Source organism: Spermophilus citellus (genome assembly GCF_964194105.1).
Source record: "Spermophilus citellus genome assembly, chromosome: 8".
Classification (NCBI taxonomy): domain Eukaryota; kingdom Metazoa; phylum Chordata; class Mammalia; order Rodentia; family Sciuridae; genus Spermophilus; species Spermophilus citellus.
Window position 1 is genome coordinate 40,125,494 of NC_138189.1, and position 21,212 is coordinate 40,146,705.

Consider the following 21,212-nt stretch of genomic DNA (forward strand, 5'->3'; position numbering starts at 1 on the left):
TATCTATGTATGATATATCAAAAGTGCATAAATGCGTTCTATTGTCATGTATAACTAATTAAAACAAATTTTAAAATGAAAAATTTTTAAAAAAGAAATGAACAGAGGATAAAGAAGGGGAGCAGGATGAGAGTGGTTGTAGCACTTTCTCTAAAATATAAGTTGCTGTCTCATCCAAAAAAAAAATTTTTGGAGGCCATCATCAGTTGTGGGTCTTCAGCCTCCAGAACTGTAAATTAAATAAACCTCTTTTCTTTATAAAGTCTCCCAGCTTCAGATATTTCATTGTAGTAATGAAAAATGGACTAATACAAGGAGAAAGAGGAGAGATTGAGAAAGATAGGCAGAAGAATTTAGATGTGATTAAATAGTTCAGTGGGAAGTGCTGTCAGCTCCATGGTGAAATTGGTGGAAGGAAAGTGGATTTATAAAGACTGGAAGCATGGACCCCGGTAGGAAGTTGTTGCAGTATTAGAGGGCTGAGGTAGCAAGGATCTAGGCTATAACAGTGGAGATGCAATAATAGTGATGAAAGTGGTGATGTGATACAATAATGGTGCTGGGTCTGACAGAGGTGATGACCAAGGGGATGGCCATGATCATAGTGGTGAGGGTGGAGAAGGTGATGGGCGTTAGTGGGAGACAAGAGGACGAAATGGCTTCTAGGTTTGCTTAAAATAAATTTGGCAGGGGTGGGGGTGCTACTGGGGATTGAACCCAGGGCCTTATACATGTGAGACAAGCCCTCTACCAACTGAGCTACATCCCCAGCCCTGGACCACATACATTCTGAGGGGCACCTACTCACCCCTCCCAGACATATTTAGTTAGCTTTGCTCAATGATCCTGAATAAATGGGCAGACATTAAGCCATATTGGTATCTCCCTCAAGTTTGATGTAGTCATATGCTTCCTGTAGTGTTTACTTCTTTAAATTACTTTTTTTTTTTCAGTACTGGGGGTTGAACCCAGGGGCGCTTTACCACTGAGCTACATCTCCAGCCTCTTTTATTTTTATTTTGAGACAGGGTCTTATGAAGTTGCCCAGACTGGCCAGAAACTTGCAATCCTCCTGCCTTAGCCTGCTGAGTTGCTAAGATTACAGGTGTGTGTCACTATACATTTTGAATTCAAGAAATATTATTTTTATTTTATTTTATTAATATTTATTTTTTAGTTTTTTAGGTGGACACAATATCTTTATTTTATTTTTATGTGGTGCTGAGAATCAAACCCAGTGCCTCACACATGCTAGGCGACCACACTACCACTTGAGCCACATCCTCAGCCCAAGAAATATTATTTTTAAAGGTGATTTTTACTTAGTGGGAAATTTATGTCTAAAAAACTCAATTATTATTATAATTGAAAAATGGCGTAGCTCACTGGGGTTGAGGCTTAGTGGTAGACTGCTTGCCTCACATGTATGAGTCACTGGGTTCAATCCTAATGACTACATGAAAATAAATAAATAAAATAAAGATATTGTGTTCATCTACAACTAAAAATATTTTTTAAATGGTGTATCATCTGGCATAAGTTATAAACACTGATAAAATTAAAAACTGTAAAAACAAAACTTGGTTACTAAATTCTCATGAAGGAATACTCTGAATCTGAGATGTGCTCTTTCTTTGTTAGAAGGAAAAACTGAGAAAAACTTCCCCTGTGTGAAATCAATGACTAGAAGAGAACCACAAAGGGAAAGGCTTCTCCCTGTGTGATACAATGTCATTAAAGGGCACATCTGCATGTCACCTAAAATCACCTAAGTCCTTTCCCAGGGTTTAGAAACACTGTGCTAGGGAAAGATAGCACAAGTTTGATGTAGTCATATGCTTCCTGTAGTGTTTACTTCTTTAAATTACTTTTTTTTTTAAGTGCTAAGGTTTCCCCCATCTTAGGAACCATGGACCCCTGGTGGAAGAGACAGCACTGGAGAGACAGAGGGACGTGGGGGGTAAAGATGGATGGTAGGGTCTCCAGAAGGGGGGGTACAGCCACAGGGGCTGGGGTTGATGGGTTGGTAAACATACTTCTGTTCAGAATTTTGAAAAATTAACAAGATGTAAGCCATAAATCATCACATAAGTACATCAAGGAACTGAAAGGAACCAAGCTTTGTAAGATGAACAAAAGCCGATGCAGGCAGGTCACACAGGGCCATCTCAGAAGACACAGCATGGTGAGGCGAAGTCACTGTGTAGATATAAACCTGCCATATTATTTTTTTCTGTTTGGGAAAAAGAAAAAGAAAAATCAAAACCAAGAACAGAACCTTGAGCTGTACCTCTCAATTTATGTGCTTGATTTCTTTTACTTCCAATTTTCTGCCTCTGGGAAGTTAACGGACACACCAGGTGTTTACACAAACAGTCTCAGTTTTGCCCCCACAAGAGCCCAGTTAGGTAATGGTATGTACTGTTAGGGAGATCTGAGGCTCATGGAGGTAAAGGAAGCTTACAGCTAGCAAGTGGCTAATGTAAGACCCATCTGTGACACACAAGTCCAGGATTTTGCTACTATCTCTCCTACTCCCAGGTAAAGTAACATAATGTTCAGTGATTAAAAAACAAAATTTTAGATTTTTCTTCTTTATGATCATAAGGACTCCTATTCTTTGTTCAGCATTACCATTAGGTTAAAAAAGGCACCCTGGGCCAGTTATGGTTGTGCTGTACTCAAGGATTAAGCCTCTCTCAACCCTGGTCAGCCCACAGAACTCTTAGATAGGACTGAGGATACAGTTCAGTTGGTATAGTGCTTGCCTCACATGCAAAAGGCTCTGGGTTCAATCCCCAGCAACACACACACACACACACACACACACACACACAAACACACACATACCTCTAAGATAAATAGGCAGAAAGTAAATGCCCAGTGACACATTTAGATGATATCCAGAAAAACCTAAAGAGTCATTCAATTTTTTAAATTTAAACTGGGAATTGAACCCAAGGCTTTGTGCATGTCAGGCAAGAGCTCTACCAATGAACTATGTCCCAGCCCAAGTCATTTGATTCTTAACAGTGGTGTTTCCACAATCTACATATACTTTTACTTCCAAGGAAATGTCTTTTGGCTTGATGAATAGATATTAGCATCTTCAAACATCATTTATCAAGTGCCCACCCAAGCGTGGAACACTGGTGTCGCTTGGCATGCACGCAAATTAATTGGCAGCTTAAATGTTATTAACAATAACTTAGGAGCACCTCAAAAGAAGATTCCAAGTAAATGCCTACAGTTCGTTTGAAGGGAAGTCTTGTGGTTTATAATCAGCAAGGAGGTCCTGAGCTGCTTCCTGTGTTCTAGAATAATTTTTCTTCTCCCCCAGGCACTACTTAAAATACCACAAAGCACATGTGATGTCAGAATGTTCTGCCTTCTGTTCATCCACATGCCTCTCTCTACTAGTAGACTTTGCTTCTTGCCTGATGGCCCCATACAGCTGAGAGCTGAGTCAGCAACATTGCAGTTGGTCAGTGAGATCATACGTAAGGGCTGGCAGATATGTAAGAGTGTGCAGATGTAACTTCACAGGGTCCACACTTCCCCAGTTTTACTGGACAAGTAAGTAGTCACAGGTGACTGATTATTCAGGGTGGTATGTAAATGGGGACCAGGAGGAAAGATTGCTAATTCCACTATTGTTGACTCACCGGATCTTGTGAGATGTATTTCATTTTACCACGGTGTGGTGAGAAAATCAGTTAGGGTTCCTCCACTTTCAGAACAAACCATCAAAACCCAAACTTATGATCCTGTTCTCTGGAGCTTGAACACTGTGGTAGGAAAGTCTCTAAACTGTTTCTCAGTGTGAACTGCCAGAGTGAAGTGGAAATGATTAAGAGACTTGCGGCTTATCAGATCTACAATAAACTACAGAAATGTCAGTCCCCCGCCATTCACCATATATGTCATTGCCTATTTCACTGAAGGGCTGGAAGACGCAGGAGGAAGAAAGTTGGAACCTGGCTCCTCACTGCACACTGGACTCAGCCTGACCCAGTCACCTTAGCTTTATTGCCTCTACCGATTTGTCTGTAGTTTAAAAAACAAGCCTTATGAACACGGACCCTTTTGTCAATTGATGCCTCTTGCTGTCCAGATGAGATTTGGAAATTTGAAAGCATGGGTTTTTGGACAGCAAACCCCTGGCTGCCTGGAGCATCTGCCCCCTTGTTAAACACCAAGATCCAGTTCTATCTGGTGTCAAGTACACTCATAGCTGAAGAAGGAAAGATATGTGTTAGAATTAAGTTTGGTTAAGAGACATCAAAAACTCAAGATAAAATTGCCTTAAAGAAGTTTACAGGGCCCTACATCCAGCGCCCGGCCGAGGGGGCTCAGTCCGCAGCCGCCGCTGCGCTTCGGCCTTGGTGCAGGCAGCGTCCGCCGCCGCCACCGAGACAGCTGCGCGGGCGAGCATCCCCAGGCATCTGACACACTCGAAGGTAACTTAAAAAAATAATAAAGAGTAGGCGGAAGATGGCGGCGAAGGGAGTGCAGCTCCCCAGTACGCTGCGCCACTGTGCGGGAGAAACACGAGGTGAAACGGCTGAAGGCTACCTTGGTGGGAATCCCCAGTGAAATTGAGGTGCTCCAGAATCTAGAGGACAGATCTCCAGCGCGCGGGATTTGGCTGCAGGGGCTTGGTCGCGGGCGATTTCTCCGCACGGAGGGAAGCAGTACCTGGTCGGCGGACCGCCCCGTGGATGGAGTCTGGGACGCGCCCGAGTTAATTAGCCGCGAGGTACCAGAGCGGGATTACAGCGAAGCGGATTCTGGAGGCTCCTGCCAGTGGCACACTGGCCGCGCTGAGTGCTGAGTTCCAGCTTTGAAACAGAGGAGAGAACCGGTCCAGTTCGATTCCCGACACCGGTCGGAACACGGAGGAGGACAGCAGCCGCCATCATGGAGAGCTGATGCAATCATCCCTGTTTTCTACTGATCTCAGCTCATTCAACTACGGAACAAGTGATTCCAGGCTGGTATTTGCCTGGGTCGTGCAGACAGATCGCTCAGGCTCGGGACTGGAAAATCTGAGGAGAATACTCTTCGGGCCTCACCCCTGGCAAGGCGGGCGCCGGACTTTGAGCGGCCAGATTCTAGTTCCCCGGGTTGCTTTGGCCCAGGGCGGGAGATCCTTCGGGGACTCCGGGCGGAGGCCAGTTACAAGTGGATTGTGCGCTGAGGGGCGGCGTGGCTTTAACTCCCGGAACAGTTTTGGCCCGGGGCTAGGGAACCCGCGGGGACTGTGTCTTTGACCCTGCCCCTGTCTGAGCGTACACTGAGCTGGGAGAGGTTGGAGCTGCCAGGCTCGGGCTCCCGGGGCTGCTTGGGTCTGAGGCTGGGGTACCTCTGTGGAGCCTGCTCCAAGCAGAGTGTGGCAGGGATCGGAGAGGCTGGGTTCTTGCTCTCGTGGCTGCTTGAGCCCAGGGCCGCGGAGCCTGCGGGGACCGCGAGCTGAGGCCAGCCACAAGTGAAACTTGCGACGAGGGGCAGCGGGACTCTGTCTCCTGGAACAGTTTTGGCCCGGGGCTGGGGAGCCCACGGGAAGTGGGTCTTAGACTCTGCTCCCAGCGGAGCGTGCACCGAGCAGGGAGAGTCTGGTGCGGCCAGGCTTGGGCTCCCGGGCTGCTTTGGCCTGGGATTGGGGAACCCGCGGCGGTTGCCCTGAGGAGCCTGCTCCTAGCAGAACGTGGCGGGGATCGGAGAGACCGGCTCCTGGCTCCCAAAGCGGCTCTGGCTCAGGGTTGGGGATCCTACAGGGACTGTTTCTTGGTCCGGGTCCTGCTGGGTGCTGCGGGGGCCTGGGGGGCAGAGTGGAGCTGCCTCCTGCGCCCAGAGCAGGCTAAGGGTCCCGCAGGTGTGGTATCGCGACACCCCAACTGCAGCTGGGGCCGAGGAGAGTAGCCGCCCACGCCTGGAACAGGACCAGCGACCCGACGGCAGGGTAGCCAAGTCAACCCACTTGGAGTGGAGGCCGTGAAGAGCTGCCGTCTGACCCTGCAAGGTAGGCAGTCCTGCGTCCCACTGGCAGGACAGGCTCGGCAGCCTGCCAGTGTGGTGGACGAGTAGCATCGAGGCAGTCACGTCACACTGGTTGGAGTGGGGGTTGAACAGAGCCGCCGCCAGCATCCGGAAGGAGCCCAGAGACCCGTTGGAGAGGCAGTTAGGTACCCCCACTGGGAGTGGGGGTTGAGCAGAACTGCCGCCCAGGCCCGCAGGGTGGGCAGATCTGAGACCCACCGGTGGAACAGGCTTGGAGGCCAACCAGCGTGGTAGACACGTCACATCAATTGGAGTAGGGGTGGAGAAGAGCTGCCGCCCCCATCCGGATCAGGACCAACGATCTGAGGACGTGGTAGGAACGTCACCGTAATTGGAGTGGGGGCAGAGTAGAGCAGCCACCCATGCCCGCAGGGCGGGCAGACCTACGACCAACCAGCGTAGTGGATAGATCACCCTGATTAGAGGAGGATCACAGCCACTACCCGCCCTACAAGAGAGATATCCCAACTATACAAGAGCAACATAAATAAACAGGGGGAAAAATTTCAAAAACACAACAGTTTCACCAAGCAGAAAGAAACGCAAGCAACATGAAAAGACAAGGAAAGAAAGGACCACAAGCAATGCAGGTCAACTCAACTCTAGAAGAGGTAATAGCTGCAACAGATGGAATGTCAGATAAAGAGTTCAGGATATACATGCTTCAGATGATCTGGACTCTCAAGGAAGACATGAGACAGCAAAATCAGACAATAAAAGATCACATTGACAAGGAACTACAGAAACAAATCCAGGAAGTAAAAGATCAATTTCACAGGGAGTTAGAAGTAATAAAAAACAAACAAATAGAAATCCTAGAAATGCAGGAAGCAATAAACCAACTTAAAACCTCAATTGACAATACTACCAGCAGAATAGATCACTTAGAAGATAGAACATCAGACAATGAAGACAAAGTATTTCAACTTGAGAAGAACATAGACAGTTCAGCAAGACTGCTAAGAAACCATGAACAGAACATTCAAGAAATATGGGATAACATTAAAAGACCAAACTTAAGAGTCATTGGGATACAGGAGGGCACAGAGCTCCAAACCAGAGGAATGAACAATCTATTCAATGAAATAATACGAGAAAACTTCCCAGACTTGAAGAATGAAACAGAATCCCATATCCTAGAAGCCTACAGGACGCCAAAAGTGCAAAATCATAAGAGATCCACACCTAGACACATTATAATGAAGATGCCCAACATACAGAATAAGGAGAGAATTTTAAAAGCTACAAGAGAAAGAAAGCAGATTACATTTAGGGGCAAACCAATCAGGATAACAGCTGATCTCTCAACACAGACTCTGAAAGCTAGAAGATCCTGGAATAACATTTTTCAAACACTGAAAGAAAATGGGCTCCAACCAAGAATCGTGTATCCGGCGAAATTAAGCTTCAGGATGGAAGATGAAATTAAAACCTTTCACGATAAACAAAAGTTAAAAGAATTCGCATCTAGAAAACCATCTCTTCAAAAAATCCTTGGCAAAACATTACAGGAAGAGGAAACTGAAAATAACGTTGAAAACCATCAGTGGGAGGTAGGACAGTAAAGGGGGGAAAGTAATCAAAGAGGAGAACTAATCAGGTTTAGTAACATAAATAAACAAATATGACTGGAGGAACAAACCAAATCTCAATAATAACCCTAAATGTTAATGGCTTAAACTCACCAATTAAGAGACACAGGCTAGTCGAATGGATCACAAAACAAGATCCAACAATATGTTGCCTACAGGAGACACATTTGATAGGAAAAGATATACATAGACTGAAGGTGAAAGGCTGGGAAAAATCATTCCACTCATATGGACTGCAGAAACAAGCAGGAGTGTCCATACTCATATCAAACAAAATAGATTTCAAGCCAAAGTTAATCAAAAAGGATAAAGAGGGACACTGCATACTGCTCAAGGGAACCATACACCAACAAGACATAACAATCATAAATATATATGCCCCAAACAATGGTGCAGCTACGTTCATCAAGCAAACTCTTCTCAAGTACAAGAGTCTAATAGACCACCATACAATAATCATGGGAAACTTCAACACACCTCTCTCACCACTGGACAGATCTTCCAAACAAAAGTTAAATAAGGAAACTATAGAACTCAACAACACAATTAACAACCTAGACTTAATTGACATATATAGAATATACCACCCAATATCAAGTAGTTACACTTTTTTCTCAGCAGCACATGGATCCTTCACAAAAATAGATCATATATTATGTCACAGGACAACTCTTAGACAATATAAAGGAGTAGAAATAATACCATGCATCTTATCTGATCATAATGGAATGAAACTGAAAATCAACGATAAAAGAAGGAAGGAAAAATCATGCATCATGCGGAGAATGAACAATAGGTTATTGAATGATCAATGGGTCATAGAAGACATTAAGGAGGAAATTAAAAACTTCTTAGAGTTAAATGAAATCACAGACACAACATATCGGAATCTATGGGACACATTGAAAGCAGTTTTAAGAGGAAAATTCATTGCTTGGAGCGCATTCCTTAAAAAAAGAAAAAACCAACAAATAAACGATCTCATATATCATCTCAAAATCCTAGAAAAAGAAGAGCAAAATAACAGCAAAAGAAGTAGAAGGCAAGAAATAATTAAAATCAGAGCTGAAATTAATGAAATCGAAACAAAAGAAACAATTGAAAAAATTGACAAAACCAAAAGTTGGTTCTTTGAAAAAATAAATAAAATTGACAGACCCTTAGACATGCTAACGAAGAGAAGAAGAGAGAGAACCCAAATTACTAGCATACGGGATGAGAAAGGCAATATCACAACAGACACTTCAGAAATACAGAAGATAATCAGAAATTACTTTGAATCCTTATACTCCAATAAAATAGAAGATAGTGAAGGCATCGATAAATTTCTTAAGTCATATGATCTGCCCAGATTGAGTCAGGAAGATAATAGACAGCCTAAACAGACCAATAACAATAGAGGAAATAGAAGAAACCATCAAAAGACTACCAACTAAGAAAAGCCCAGGACTGGACGCGTATACAGCAGAGTTTTACAAAACCTTTAAAGAGGAACTAACACCAATACTTTTCAAGCTATTTCAGGAAATAGAAAAAGAGGGAGAACTTCCAAAGACATTCTACGAGGCCAACATCACCCTGATACCTAAACCAGACAGAGACACTTCAAAGAAAGAAAACTACAGACCAATATCTCTAATGAACCTAGATGCAAAAATCCTCAATAAAATCCTGGCGAATCGGATTCAAAATCGTATCAAAAAAGTTATACACCATGATCAAGTAGGATTCATCCCTGGGATGCAAGGCTGGTTCAATATACGGAAATCAATAAATGTTATTCACCACATCAATAGACTTAAAAATAAGAACCATATGATCATCTCGATAGATGCAGAAAAAGCATTCGACAAAGTACAGCATCCCTTTATGTTCAAAACTCTAGAAAAATTAGGGATAACAGGATCATACCTCAACATTGTTAAAGCAATCTATGATAAGCCACAGGCCAGCATCATTCTGAATGGAGAAAAATTGAAGGCATTCCCTCTAAGATCTGGTACAAGACAGGGATGCCCTCTCTCACCACTTCTGTTCAACATAGTCCTCGAAACACTGGCCAGAGCAATTAGACAGACGAAAGAAATTAAAGGCATAAAAATAGGAAAAGAAGAACTTAAATTATCACTATTTGCAGACGATATGATTCTATACCTAACAGACCCAAAAGGGTCTACAAAGAAACTATTAGAGTTAATAAATGAATTCAGCAAAGTGGCAGGATATAAAATCAACACGCATAAATCAAATGCATTCCTGTATATCAGCGACAAATCCTCTGAAACGGAAATGAGGACAACTACTCCATTCACAATATCCCCCCAAAAAATAAAATACCTGGGAATCAACCTAACAAAAGAGGTGAAAGACCTATACAATGAAAACTACAGAACCCTAAAAAGAGACATAGAAGAAGACCTCAGAAGATGGAAAAATATACCCTGTTCATGGATAGGCAGAACTAACATCATCAAAATGGCGATATTACCAAAAGTTCTCTATAAGTTCAATGCTATCCCAATCAAAATCCCAACAGCATTTCTTGTAGAAATAGATAAAACAATCAGGAAATTCATATGGAATAATAAAAGACCCAGAATAGCAAAAACAATGCTAAGCAGGAAGTGTGAATCAGGCGGTATAGCGATACCAGACTTCAAACTATACTACAGAGCAATAGTAACAAAAACAGCATGGTACTGGTACCAAAACAGGGGAGTGGACCAATGGTACAGAATAGAAGACACAGTAACCAATCCGCAAAACTACAACTATCATATATTTGATAAAGGGGCTAAAAGCATGCAATGGAGGAAGGATAGCATCTTCAACAAATGGTGTTGGGAAAACTGGAAATCCATTTGCATCAAAATGAAACTGAATCCCTTTCTCTCGCCATGCACAAAAGTTAACTCAAAATGGATCAAGGAGCTCGATATTAAATCAGAGACACGGCGTCTGATAGAAGAAAAAGTCGGCTATGATCTACATACTGTGGGGTCAGGCTCCAAATTCCTCAATAGGACACCCATAGCGCAAGAGTTAACAACCAGAATCAACAAATGGGACTTACTCAAACTAAAAAGTTTTCTCTCAACAAAAGAAACAATAAGAGAGATAAACTGGGAGCCTACATCCTGGGAACAAATCTTTACCCCACACACTTCAGATAGAGCCCTAATATCCAGAGTATACAAAGAACTCAAAAAATTAGACAATAAGATAACAAATAACCCAATCAACAAATGGGCCAAGGACCTGAACAGACACTTCTCAGAGGAGGACATACAATCAATCAACAAGTACATGAAAAAATGCTCAACATCGCTAGCAGTCAGAGAAATGCAAATCAAAACCACCATAAGATACCATCTCACTCCAGTAAGATTGGCAGCCATTAAGAAGTCCAACAACAACAAGTGCTGGCGAGGATGTGGGGAAATGGGTACACTTGTTCATTGTTGGTGGGACTGCAAAATGGTGCAGCCAATTTGGAAAGCAGTATGGAGATTTCTTGGAAAGCTGGGAATGGAACCACCATTTGACCCAGCTATTCCCCTTCTCGGTCTATTCCCTAAAGTCCTAACAAGAGCATGCTACAGGGACACTGCTATATCGATGTTCATAGCAGCACAACTCACGATAGCAAGATTGTGGAACCAACCTAGAAGCCCTTCAATAGATGAATGGATTAAAAAAATGTGGCATTTATACACAATGGAGTATTACTCTGCATTAAGAAATGACAAAAATCATAGAATTTGGAGGGAAATGGATGGCATTAGAGCAGATTATGCTAAGTGAAGCTAGCCAATCCTTAAAAAACAAATGTCAAATGTCTTCTTTGATATAAGGGAAGTAACCAAGGACAGGGTAGAGACGAAGAGCTGGAGAAGAAGATTAACATTAAACAGGGATGACAGGCGGGAGGGAAAGGGAGAGTTAAGGGAAATTGCATGGAATTGGAAGGTGAGCCTCAGGGTTATACACAATTACATATAAGAGGAAAGGAGGAGTAGGAGAAAAATTATATAAGTGGAAGAAACGATTTATAGTAGAGGGGATGGAGAGAGAGAAGGGGAGGGGAGGGGAGGGGAGGGGAGGGAGGACAGTGGAGAATGGGATAGACAGCAGAATACATCAGCCACTAGAAAGGCAATTTGTAAATCAATGGAAATGTAACTGATTGACACAGCAATCTGTATACGGGGTAAAAATGGGAGTTCATATCCCACTTGAATCAATCTGTGAAATATGGTATATTAAGAACTATGTAATGTTTTGAACAACCAACAATAAAATAATTTTAAAAAATGATAATAAAAAAAAAAGAAGTTTTCAGTTTATCTCTCTTTCAGATAATCTAGATAGATCCTATGCAGAATTAATAAACTGGTCCTGAGACTGCAGTCCTGAAAAGGATTGTTTATAAGATCAGCCATTAGTGTACATCTGGGACCTTCACTCTTGGAATGTCCTCGGTCAACAATCAGCTGACATGAGAGAACAACTAGAGTTTTTGCCACAAACTGCAAGAAAATAGTGCAGGATTATTTTTTAAATTGAAGCAAGGTTCTTACACCACTTAGCACTGTGAACTAAACTGTCTTCTTTTCTTATAGGAATCTGGCCTTTTGGCACGTGCTAAGCAGAGGGTGCCTAATGTGACCAGCTCCCACGGGGATTCTGGTGCAGAAACATCACACACGTGTTGCCGCATTTTTCATTACTAGGGGCAGAGTGAGCTCTTCACAGAAGACAGAATAAGGAAACCTGTATGTGGATTCTTCCTGACTTTCCCTGTGTCTTTTTCCCTTATGATTTAGATGTCTATCCTTACTCTCTTGCTGTAATAAATCTTAGCCATGAGCCCAAGCATATGCTGAGTCCTGTGAGTCCTTCTAGAAAAATTCTCGGAATGTGCAAGTGGTCTTGAGGAGACTAAAACAGTCCTGGGCCAGTGTGACGGGCTCCACAAGGATCAGAGACCCAGGCTGCTGCTACCTTTGGGTGTGCTCTCTTCAAATGCCTCTGGATCTTATGGGTCAGGTTGACTCTTCCTCACATCCCTGTGTACATTCTAATCAGCAGGAAGGAGGAAAGGGACAAGAGAAGAGCAGCCCTCTTCCCCCACCCCTAGAGTAGTCCTCCATTATCAGCAGTGGACATGCCCTGAGACCCCAAGTGGTTGCCTGAAATGAAGTCTCAGATAAACTGAAATTCTTTAAATACTGTGGTTTTTCCTATATGCACATGCTAGTGACAAGATTTAATTCATAAATTAAGCGTGGTAATAGATTAACATTACTAATTAATAATAAAATAGAACAATTATTAATAGAATAAAATAGGCCATTACTAAATAGGTAAGGATTGCCTGAACACAGTCACAGTGAAGCTGCAACAGTCAATCTGATAACCAAGATGGCTACTAAGTAGGCTGTACAGTAAATGTGCTGGCCAAGGATGATTCCCGTCCAAGGTAGGATGGAACAGGGCAGTGTGGGATTTCATCATGTTACTCAGAATGGCACACATTTAAAACTGATGGTATATTTATTTCTGGAATTTTCTACTTATAATTCTCAGACCAAAATTGACTGTGGATAAAGGGGGACTACTGTACTTATTAAAATTCTCAGTTGTCATACAAATCAACTATGTCCCATTGGTCAGCATTTGATCAGAGAGCCACACCCAGCTGCAAGGCATGCTGGGGAATGTCTTTCTCTGGACAATCTTGTGTCCAGTCAACAGCCTGGAGTTCCCTATCAACGAAGGAGAAAATTAATATGGGGGAACAACTAACTCGGCCACCTAAGGTAGGAAAATAGCAGGTATGATTTTTAAAATTGAATCAAATTAAGGATCTTTATACAACTAAGCAAAATTAAGCAGATTAAAGTATTACATCAATTTTGGGCTGTCTCTTAAACAGTGAAAAAGAGGCAGACTTCTTGCCTATAAAAAGATTTATTCTAGGACCAGTGACCAGCTGCTAAATCATTCACAAGCTGTTAGATGATTTACATATGGATGGGATAGAGAATTTCCTTGACATTGAATCCCTACCACTTTCCCCTCTGCCTCACCTTGTTTCCTAAATACTTCTAAAAATAAAGTATTTTGATGGGAAATCTTTAGGCCAAATGGTAAAATCAAGCCTGCAACACCTGGTTCCCTACACATTTCACAAAACTCATACTCATAGGATTGTACCAAGCCAACATATTGTAACTCTTGTCCTCAAGGAGTTTCCAACTTAGTTATGACAATGTTGAATACTGAGGTATATTTTTATGAAAATATACTCCTACCACTCCACCACATATGCATGGATTGTTAATCTGGAGGTGTGTAGACAGGCTTCATGGAGTTTTCTGGACTTCCCTGAAATGGTGTGCAAATTTATGTTCAAACATGCATTTTTTTTCATATACTATCTGTTCATCAAAGGAATCTATAACTCCTAACCCCAATGATTATGACAGTTTGCATTTAATGTTTAGCTTCTAATTGACTAAAGTTGATAGATAGGGTGGGATCCATTCTTGCTGACTTTCCAGTATCCTGGAGATGGGTGGTGAGAGGAAATTTACCAGCCAGGCAGCCAGGGCTGATGGATGCCCTGGACAAGAAGCAGAGCAACCTACCTAGCAGGCCCTACGGGGTTAAAACTCACAAGCTGGGCCTTAGAGTAGTTCTACCAACCAACACCTCTTCTCACAGGTCGCTCCTAAATGACATGTCTGCCTTTCATTTAGGACAGTTCATAGTCTCCCAAATCAGCCAATCAAGGAATCTTCATTTCCCCCATGACCTCATTGCTTCTTTGCTTCGGCCTCCTGCAGTGTTTGCTGTCCTAAGTGTGACTTCTGCTGTGTCCCAAGCTCAAACAGTAGTACATCACGTCTATTTGGGTGTTTTTCCTTAGCCAAGGTCAAGGAGATTCTGGTAATAATAAAATCTGGAGATGAAATTCATCACTTTTGTTTTGCATATTTGCTTCATTTGATGTGAAGTCTGCAGGGCACATGTCATGGTGATCTGAGCGCTTCTGCCCAGTACTGCTGAGAAAGCAGATTGACTCTTGTGAAGCTGGCAGTCCAGACGCAAGAGTGATTCCAGAACCCTCCCCTTGGAAGTAAGGTATGAGCAGGGAGTGTTCTGAGGTCTAGAGGCTGCAGAAGGCTTTTAACAGCAGGGACAGCCAGGATCACACTGTTTAGGGTTAAATCTCAAAATGCTAGAATAGGCTTTTGTCAAGGGATCTTGATGTAGCAACACACTGTGATTTATTCTTTATATATTTCTGGAACGGGACACCTCTGACAACTTAGAAAATCTGGACTAGTGCTCTTGAGTCACAGAAATTATATGAATTATAGAATCATTTAAGAGACCAAAAACTACAGTGACTCATTTAACAGAAGTTGCTCTCTCACTAACTGCCCAGAAGTAAGTGGGTTGTCCAAACTCTCCTCCACTACATTATCCAGAGACCCAGTTTCTCTGTCATATCTTTGGAGACCTCTGACAGCATGACCACATTCCAGCCTTCAGGAAGAAAGTGGAACACAGGCACTGTCCCTTTAAGGGTATGCTATCCAAGTAGGACAGAAGGACAGCACAAGGTCACACCTAGCTGCAAAGCAAGGTGGTGGCTATTCCTTGCTGGAACTGTGTGGGGTGGGCAGTTCTATTACAAGAAGGAGGGAGAAGAACATGGATTCTGTGGGACAATGATCAGTCTCTGCCACAGTGGATTCTCTTATAGAACTAGCCAGAAGCAGTAAGCACAGTAGAATGGCTTTTGAGTGGAGTGGGCACCTCTCAATCCTGTCATTGACTTAGTGTTTGTGTGATTTTGAACATGTTGCTATAACTCAGGGAACTTCAAGGAATGAGTTCAGTGGCAGAGGGTGTATCTAGTGTTTATGAGGCCTGGGTTCAACCTGAATACTGGAAAAAATATATAATGTCAGCTTCCCTAACTATTAAGTAGGAATACTAACACCATGTAACTCACAAACTGTGAAGATTAAGAAATTAAATATTCACAGTCCTGGTACATAGGGGGAAAAAAGTGTGTGTGTGTGTGTGTGTGTGTGTGTGTGTGAGAGAGAGAGAGAGAGAGAGAGAGAGAGAGAGAGAGAGAGAGAGAGACTTTCACCAGGATATGTAAGGAAGAAGATAGAAAAGATAAATGATCAAGATTGCATTGATTGGGGCTGGGGATGTGGCTCAAGCGGTAGCGCGCTCGCCTGGCATGCGTGCCGCCCAGGTTCGATCCTCAGCACCACATACCAACAAAGATGTTGTGTCCGCCGAGAACTAAAAAAAAATAAATATTAAAAAAAAATTCTCTCTCTCTCTCTCTCTCTCTCCCCTCTCTCACTCTCTCTTTAAAAAAAAAAAAAAAAAAAAAAAAAAAAAAAAAAAAAGATTGCATTGACCTTGAAAACTGAAATGAGAAATGAGATAACTTCACTTGTTAAAAATTCCGTTTAGCCCTCGTCCTTAACTAAAGGGTACTCTCATTTCGGAGAAGAAAAAGACAAAATGCTTCTTTGTGTCAATAAGTCAGTGGAATTACCTTCTAAGCATCTATATAATAATGAATTGAGAACACCTAAGTGTTACAACTTTGCAGAAAGCTTAACTAGAAATATTCTGCAGTTAATATTTCTTCCTTCTCTGTGACGCCCCTTCTCTGCTGTTCAGAACCCTACTTTGAGACCCACTTTTTGTGCTCCCTCCTCCTCCTTAAATCCTTCCCTCCTCTCTCACAGGCAGAACAAACTGTTTCTCTCCCTATTGTCCCCACACTGTGACTTCCACCCCTCTCAAGCCCTTCTGACTGCAGGTGGCTTATAAGTCTGGGCTCTCTAACTCTGCAGATTCTGCATCCAATGGATTCAAGCAACTGCAGATTTAAAATATTTGGACAAATTTTGAATCTATATTGAATGTGTACAGACTTTTTTCTTGTCCGTATTCCCTAAACAATTCAGTATACCACTATTTACACCTCATTCACATGGTATTAGGTAATATAAATCATCTAGAGATTATTTAAAGTATGTGGGAGGATGTACATAGATTATGCAAATACTATGCCATTTTATAGAAGAGACTTGAGCAGCCAAAGAGTTTGGTATGTAAGGGTGTTGTCCTGGAACCAACTCTACCCCAGATACTTAAGGACATCTGTATAAGCAACTTGAGGGCCAAGACCACATTATATATACTATGCTTCATTGTCTCCCTCTCCCTCCATCCCCTAGCACAACACTTTAAACATATTTTGCAAAATAACCAACAGTTGCTAAACGAATCAATCCACCTTGGTCTCCAGTTCAATGCTCCAGTGCCTGAAAGTTATGAATTTAAGAAAAAAAAAAGGACCCATTATCTAATAAAGAAACACATTCGGATAAAGAACAAGTGGCTTAAAATCTTAATTGTTCTGGGGAGGTGAGTAACCTTTGGTTATAATTAAATTTTTTGTCTCTCAATGAGTTAATACAGCTCTAAGTTATAGAAGTCTGAAATAAGTCACTTACCTTGACCTTGACCCAGTGAAGGTAATAATACTTGCCCTGCCCATTGCACAGGGTTACTGTGATGAGAAACAAATGAACCACCACATGGGTGAAATCTCTTTGGGAAATTCTAAATCACTGTCAACGCTCATAGTTCTAGTAGCTTCCTATTTTATGGAACATAAAGGTTGAACACCCCATTTTAATCTTCTGGCCCCACAGTCATATAATCTTTCATAGCGCAGGCTAGTGTTTTTCTTGTTTAAGAGCAGTGACTTCTCTCATAGTTCAGAAGTCCCAACACTTAGAGGTCACTAAGACAAGAAGTTTAATCCAATGAATCAAAGAATTGGGTGATCTGATTCAATCTCTCCTTTTACCCAAGAGAACTGAGACCTGCTATTTCCTTTTTATTTTTCAATCAGGGACAAATTTTTCTCTCTCACCTTCTGCCCTACAGTGTACAATAATCTGTGGTCTTGAAAGGAAATTCTGCAAAAATAAAGTTTAACTGAAATGATGGATGAAGGCCATCCTCGATGTTAAGATGCTAGGTTTCTGCAAGAGCAGAGCTGACTATCAATTGACTCTTAACAGGGGTGGCATCAATCTGAAATGTTGCCTCGTTTCCTGAGGACACAATGTACTAACCTTACAAAGAGAGTTTCATTAAGGACTGGCTACATTTCATGGTTTTAGAATTATGCTGAACAGGAGGAAGGGGAGAGCAAAATCCTACAGGAGATAGGCAAAGTCCTCTAAGATGAAAGGCTTTTATTCTTGAGGTAAGATTTCAATATTTATACAGTCCTTTTTAAAAAACCAACAGGGTCCAGAGGAAGTACAGTAGATAAGTGATATCTAAGCAAGGGAGACTTTTCTTGTGACAAAGCGGCACAGAATGCAAATGAGTGATTCCACAGGAGGGTTAGGGTTGCTGCTGGTGGGGGAAGGGACGCTGCAAAGCTTTGAAAGCCTGGCTGTGTTGCATTTTTAATATTCTCCGCCCCCCCCCCTTTTTAGTGCAAAGTTCTCAACTTCAGCACTGTTGACATTTTGAGCCTCAAGAGAAGTTCAAAAGAAGGCTCCAGAATGTCATACTGCCCTTTTGTTTTACTCACAAGAAACAGAGGAGGCAAACCTGATGCAGAGGGCCTAGACATGAGAAGAGGGCAGGACTCTTCTGAAAGGAACTATCAGTAGAGCAGGTGTTATGGTTTCCACCTTAGATGTCCCTCAAGGCCCATGTGCTAAAGACTTGGTCTCCACACTAAGTGCTATTGGGAGGTAATAGAACCTTTAGGAAGTGGCACCTAGAAGGGAGAAGTTAGGCTTTGGGGCATGTCCTTGAAAGGGGTGTTGGACTTTAGTCCCTTATCATCTCTCTCTTTGCTTCTCAGATACCATGAGGTGATCAGCTTCCTCCATCATGCCTTCCGGCTAGGATGTTCTGCCCAAAACAACATGAACTGAAATCTCTGAAACCATGGGCTAAAATAAACTTTTTCCTTCTTTTAAGTGGACTATCTCTGGTATCTTATCACAGCTAAGAAAAGCTGACTAACAGAACACACAAGGAATGGGGTTCCAGGACAGGGTGGGTTGGCTCACCCTGTCCCTCCCCGTGGCTTACACGTGACTATCTGGGAGACCAGCTTCCGGTTCTGCCCTAGAACTTCCTGAGAACCTTTGCCCAGGCTGCTCCTCCTGTGTGAACCTTTCCCGCCACCCATTCCTGAGTCTCTTCTTCAACAAGTCCTACTCAACCTTCATATCTTGGCTTAAACATCACTTCCTTAAGAAAGCCTTCCCAGGTTGCCCCCTACACTGAGCCAGGTCCCCCTGTTGAATACTCTCTCAACACCACTTATTTCTCTTCACGACGCCTCACACACTTGTGATCAAACTGGGTCTGTTTGATGTCTCTGTGAGGGAAGAAACGATGCCTGTCGTGTTGGCAGTGTATCTGCAGCACACAGAACACACTCAGGAAAAACAAAACAAAACAAACAAAAAAAAATGGAATGAATAAATGTGCTCCAAGCAGTGCCCTGCCAACCCGCCGTTCCTAAGGAGTAAGCTCCATCTTAAATACATGAAAGCTCTGTAAAAGGGCCTTGGACCAGGAGTCCCATGCTTTGACGTGTCCTGCCATGGTCAACATCTGCACCTTTGTTCATTAGGTGAGGAATTTGTGGCTACAGGAATCTGTGCTCCCCACAATGGACTGAACTCCCCACCCCAGACCTGAGGAGTAACCAAGGAGCAGCTATCCGTAGAGTGGTGTCTGGAGTTTGGACAGAAGGACTAGGCTGAAGCAGAAGGGGAGCAGGCTGCACCCTGGGAGTGGGAATTTTCTTTTTGTGCCACCTTGTTTCAGCTCAACCCTCTCAGAAGTACAGGAATTATGAACTCAGACCTGGCCTTGTGGGTCTTTATAAATGTATATTTGTCAAGGTTAGAGAATAGAACATTTTATTTAGCTGTTCTTTAAATTAATTTATAACTCTCAATTGTTAAACTGAAGGTATGCAAACCCCTGTTTGTATCTTGTCCTGGGTCTTAAAAATATTTGCACTGAGCCTGCACAGCAAGGAATGGAAACTTTATGGGTGCCCTTCCTAATTCTCCATTGATTTGGGCGTTTCTCCACTAGCCCCTGCCTGCTTAGGCAGTGGGTGCTAAGGGCCCCCAAGGTCTCCTTTCTTTAGTTCCCTCTGGGGCGGAGTCCCCTCTCCCAGGTCTCTTGGAGCCAGGTCTCTGGGGCAAGTCCATCCTCCCTGGACCAGGTCGTCAGTGGCAGCTCAGGTCTTCATCATGGCAGCAGGAATGCAAGGTTGGGAAGAGGCAAGAGGTGACTTCAACACCAGAGGAGCAACCCCTGCTCTGAGTCCTTAGCTTCCAGAGAGTTCCATGTGTAGTCGGCAGTCCATGGGCCTTTCTGTCTGGCCTGGACATAAACAGAAGAAAGCAAAACCTTTGCTAAATCAAGCCCACATCAGAGGAAAATTTTATGGGAACTTCCTGTACAGTAACCACAGGTGGTCAGGGCCAGCGGTGGAATGGAAGTCTAATAATGAAAACTAGATTTCTGTGGAATTCATTGCATGTTGAGTCCACTGAGAAAATTTTATTCACGTAGTTAGGTCAGACCCAGGATTAGCAAATCTGACAAGATGATTTGCCTCTTAGCATTCTCAAGGCTTGTTAAATATTTCCTCTTAAAAGCAGACTTGTTCTGATGTGTTCAGAATGCTGAGGGGCCAAATCAACTAATTCTTTGTCACATGGCCCCTTCTCTGTTACGTTTTGGGAGAGTGAAGTCTGATGCAAGTTTCTAGAAATTGCTGGAAATTCCCTGTAGTCTCCTCTTGATTCCTGGGAAGTTAGCTGGCTGGTAGATTGCTCAGAATGCTGAGACAGCAAGAAAATCTGCTGATGACCTTCTGCCTTTGAAGGCTGAACCCTCTCTTCTCTGGCTCCTGCCTTCTCAGGGTTTAGCAACATTTAATAGAGAGGCAGAGGAAGAAAGAACACCTCTACAGTCATATCAGAGATGGGCTTTGGAGAAAATGTTTCTGGTTGGAGGTTGGGGCTGACCAACTTTAGAAAACTTCTTGCTGGTGAAAGTATGGGGACTTTTCTCTTTTACCACCATCATAAGCTGTGCCCCTCATTTGTCTTTATTTTTCTGAGGCTTTGCATAAAACACTGAATCTAAGAGTTCAAAGTGCAACTATGTTATTTTTTAGGAATCCAAAGACTTTATTTTCCTCTCCAAACAATATGAGGTTTAATCCTTCTGCTAGTAAAAGCTTGTAATAACTCTAGTTAATGTATGTATGCTGAAGAACTTGAGAAGAAACTGATATTTTTGGCTTACTTTGAAATGCATCAAGAAGTAAAATGAGGGCTGGGGATGTGGCTCAAGCGGTAGCGCGCTCGCCTGGCATGCGTGCGGCCCGGGTTCGATCCTCAGCACCACATACCAACAAAGATGTTGTATCCGCCGAGA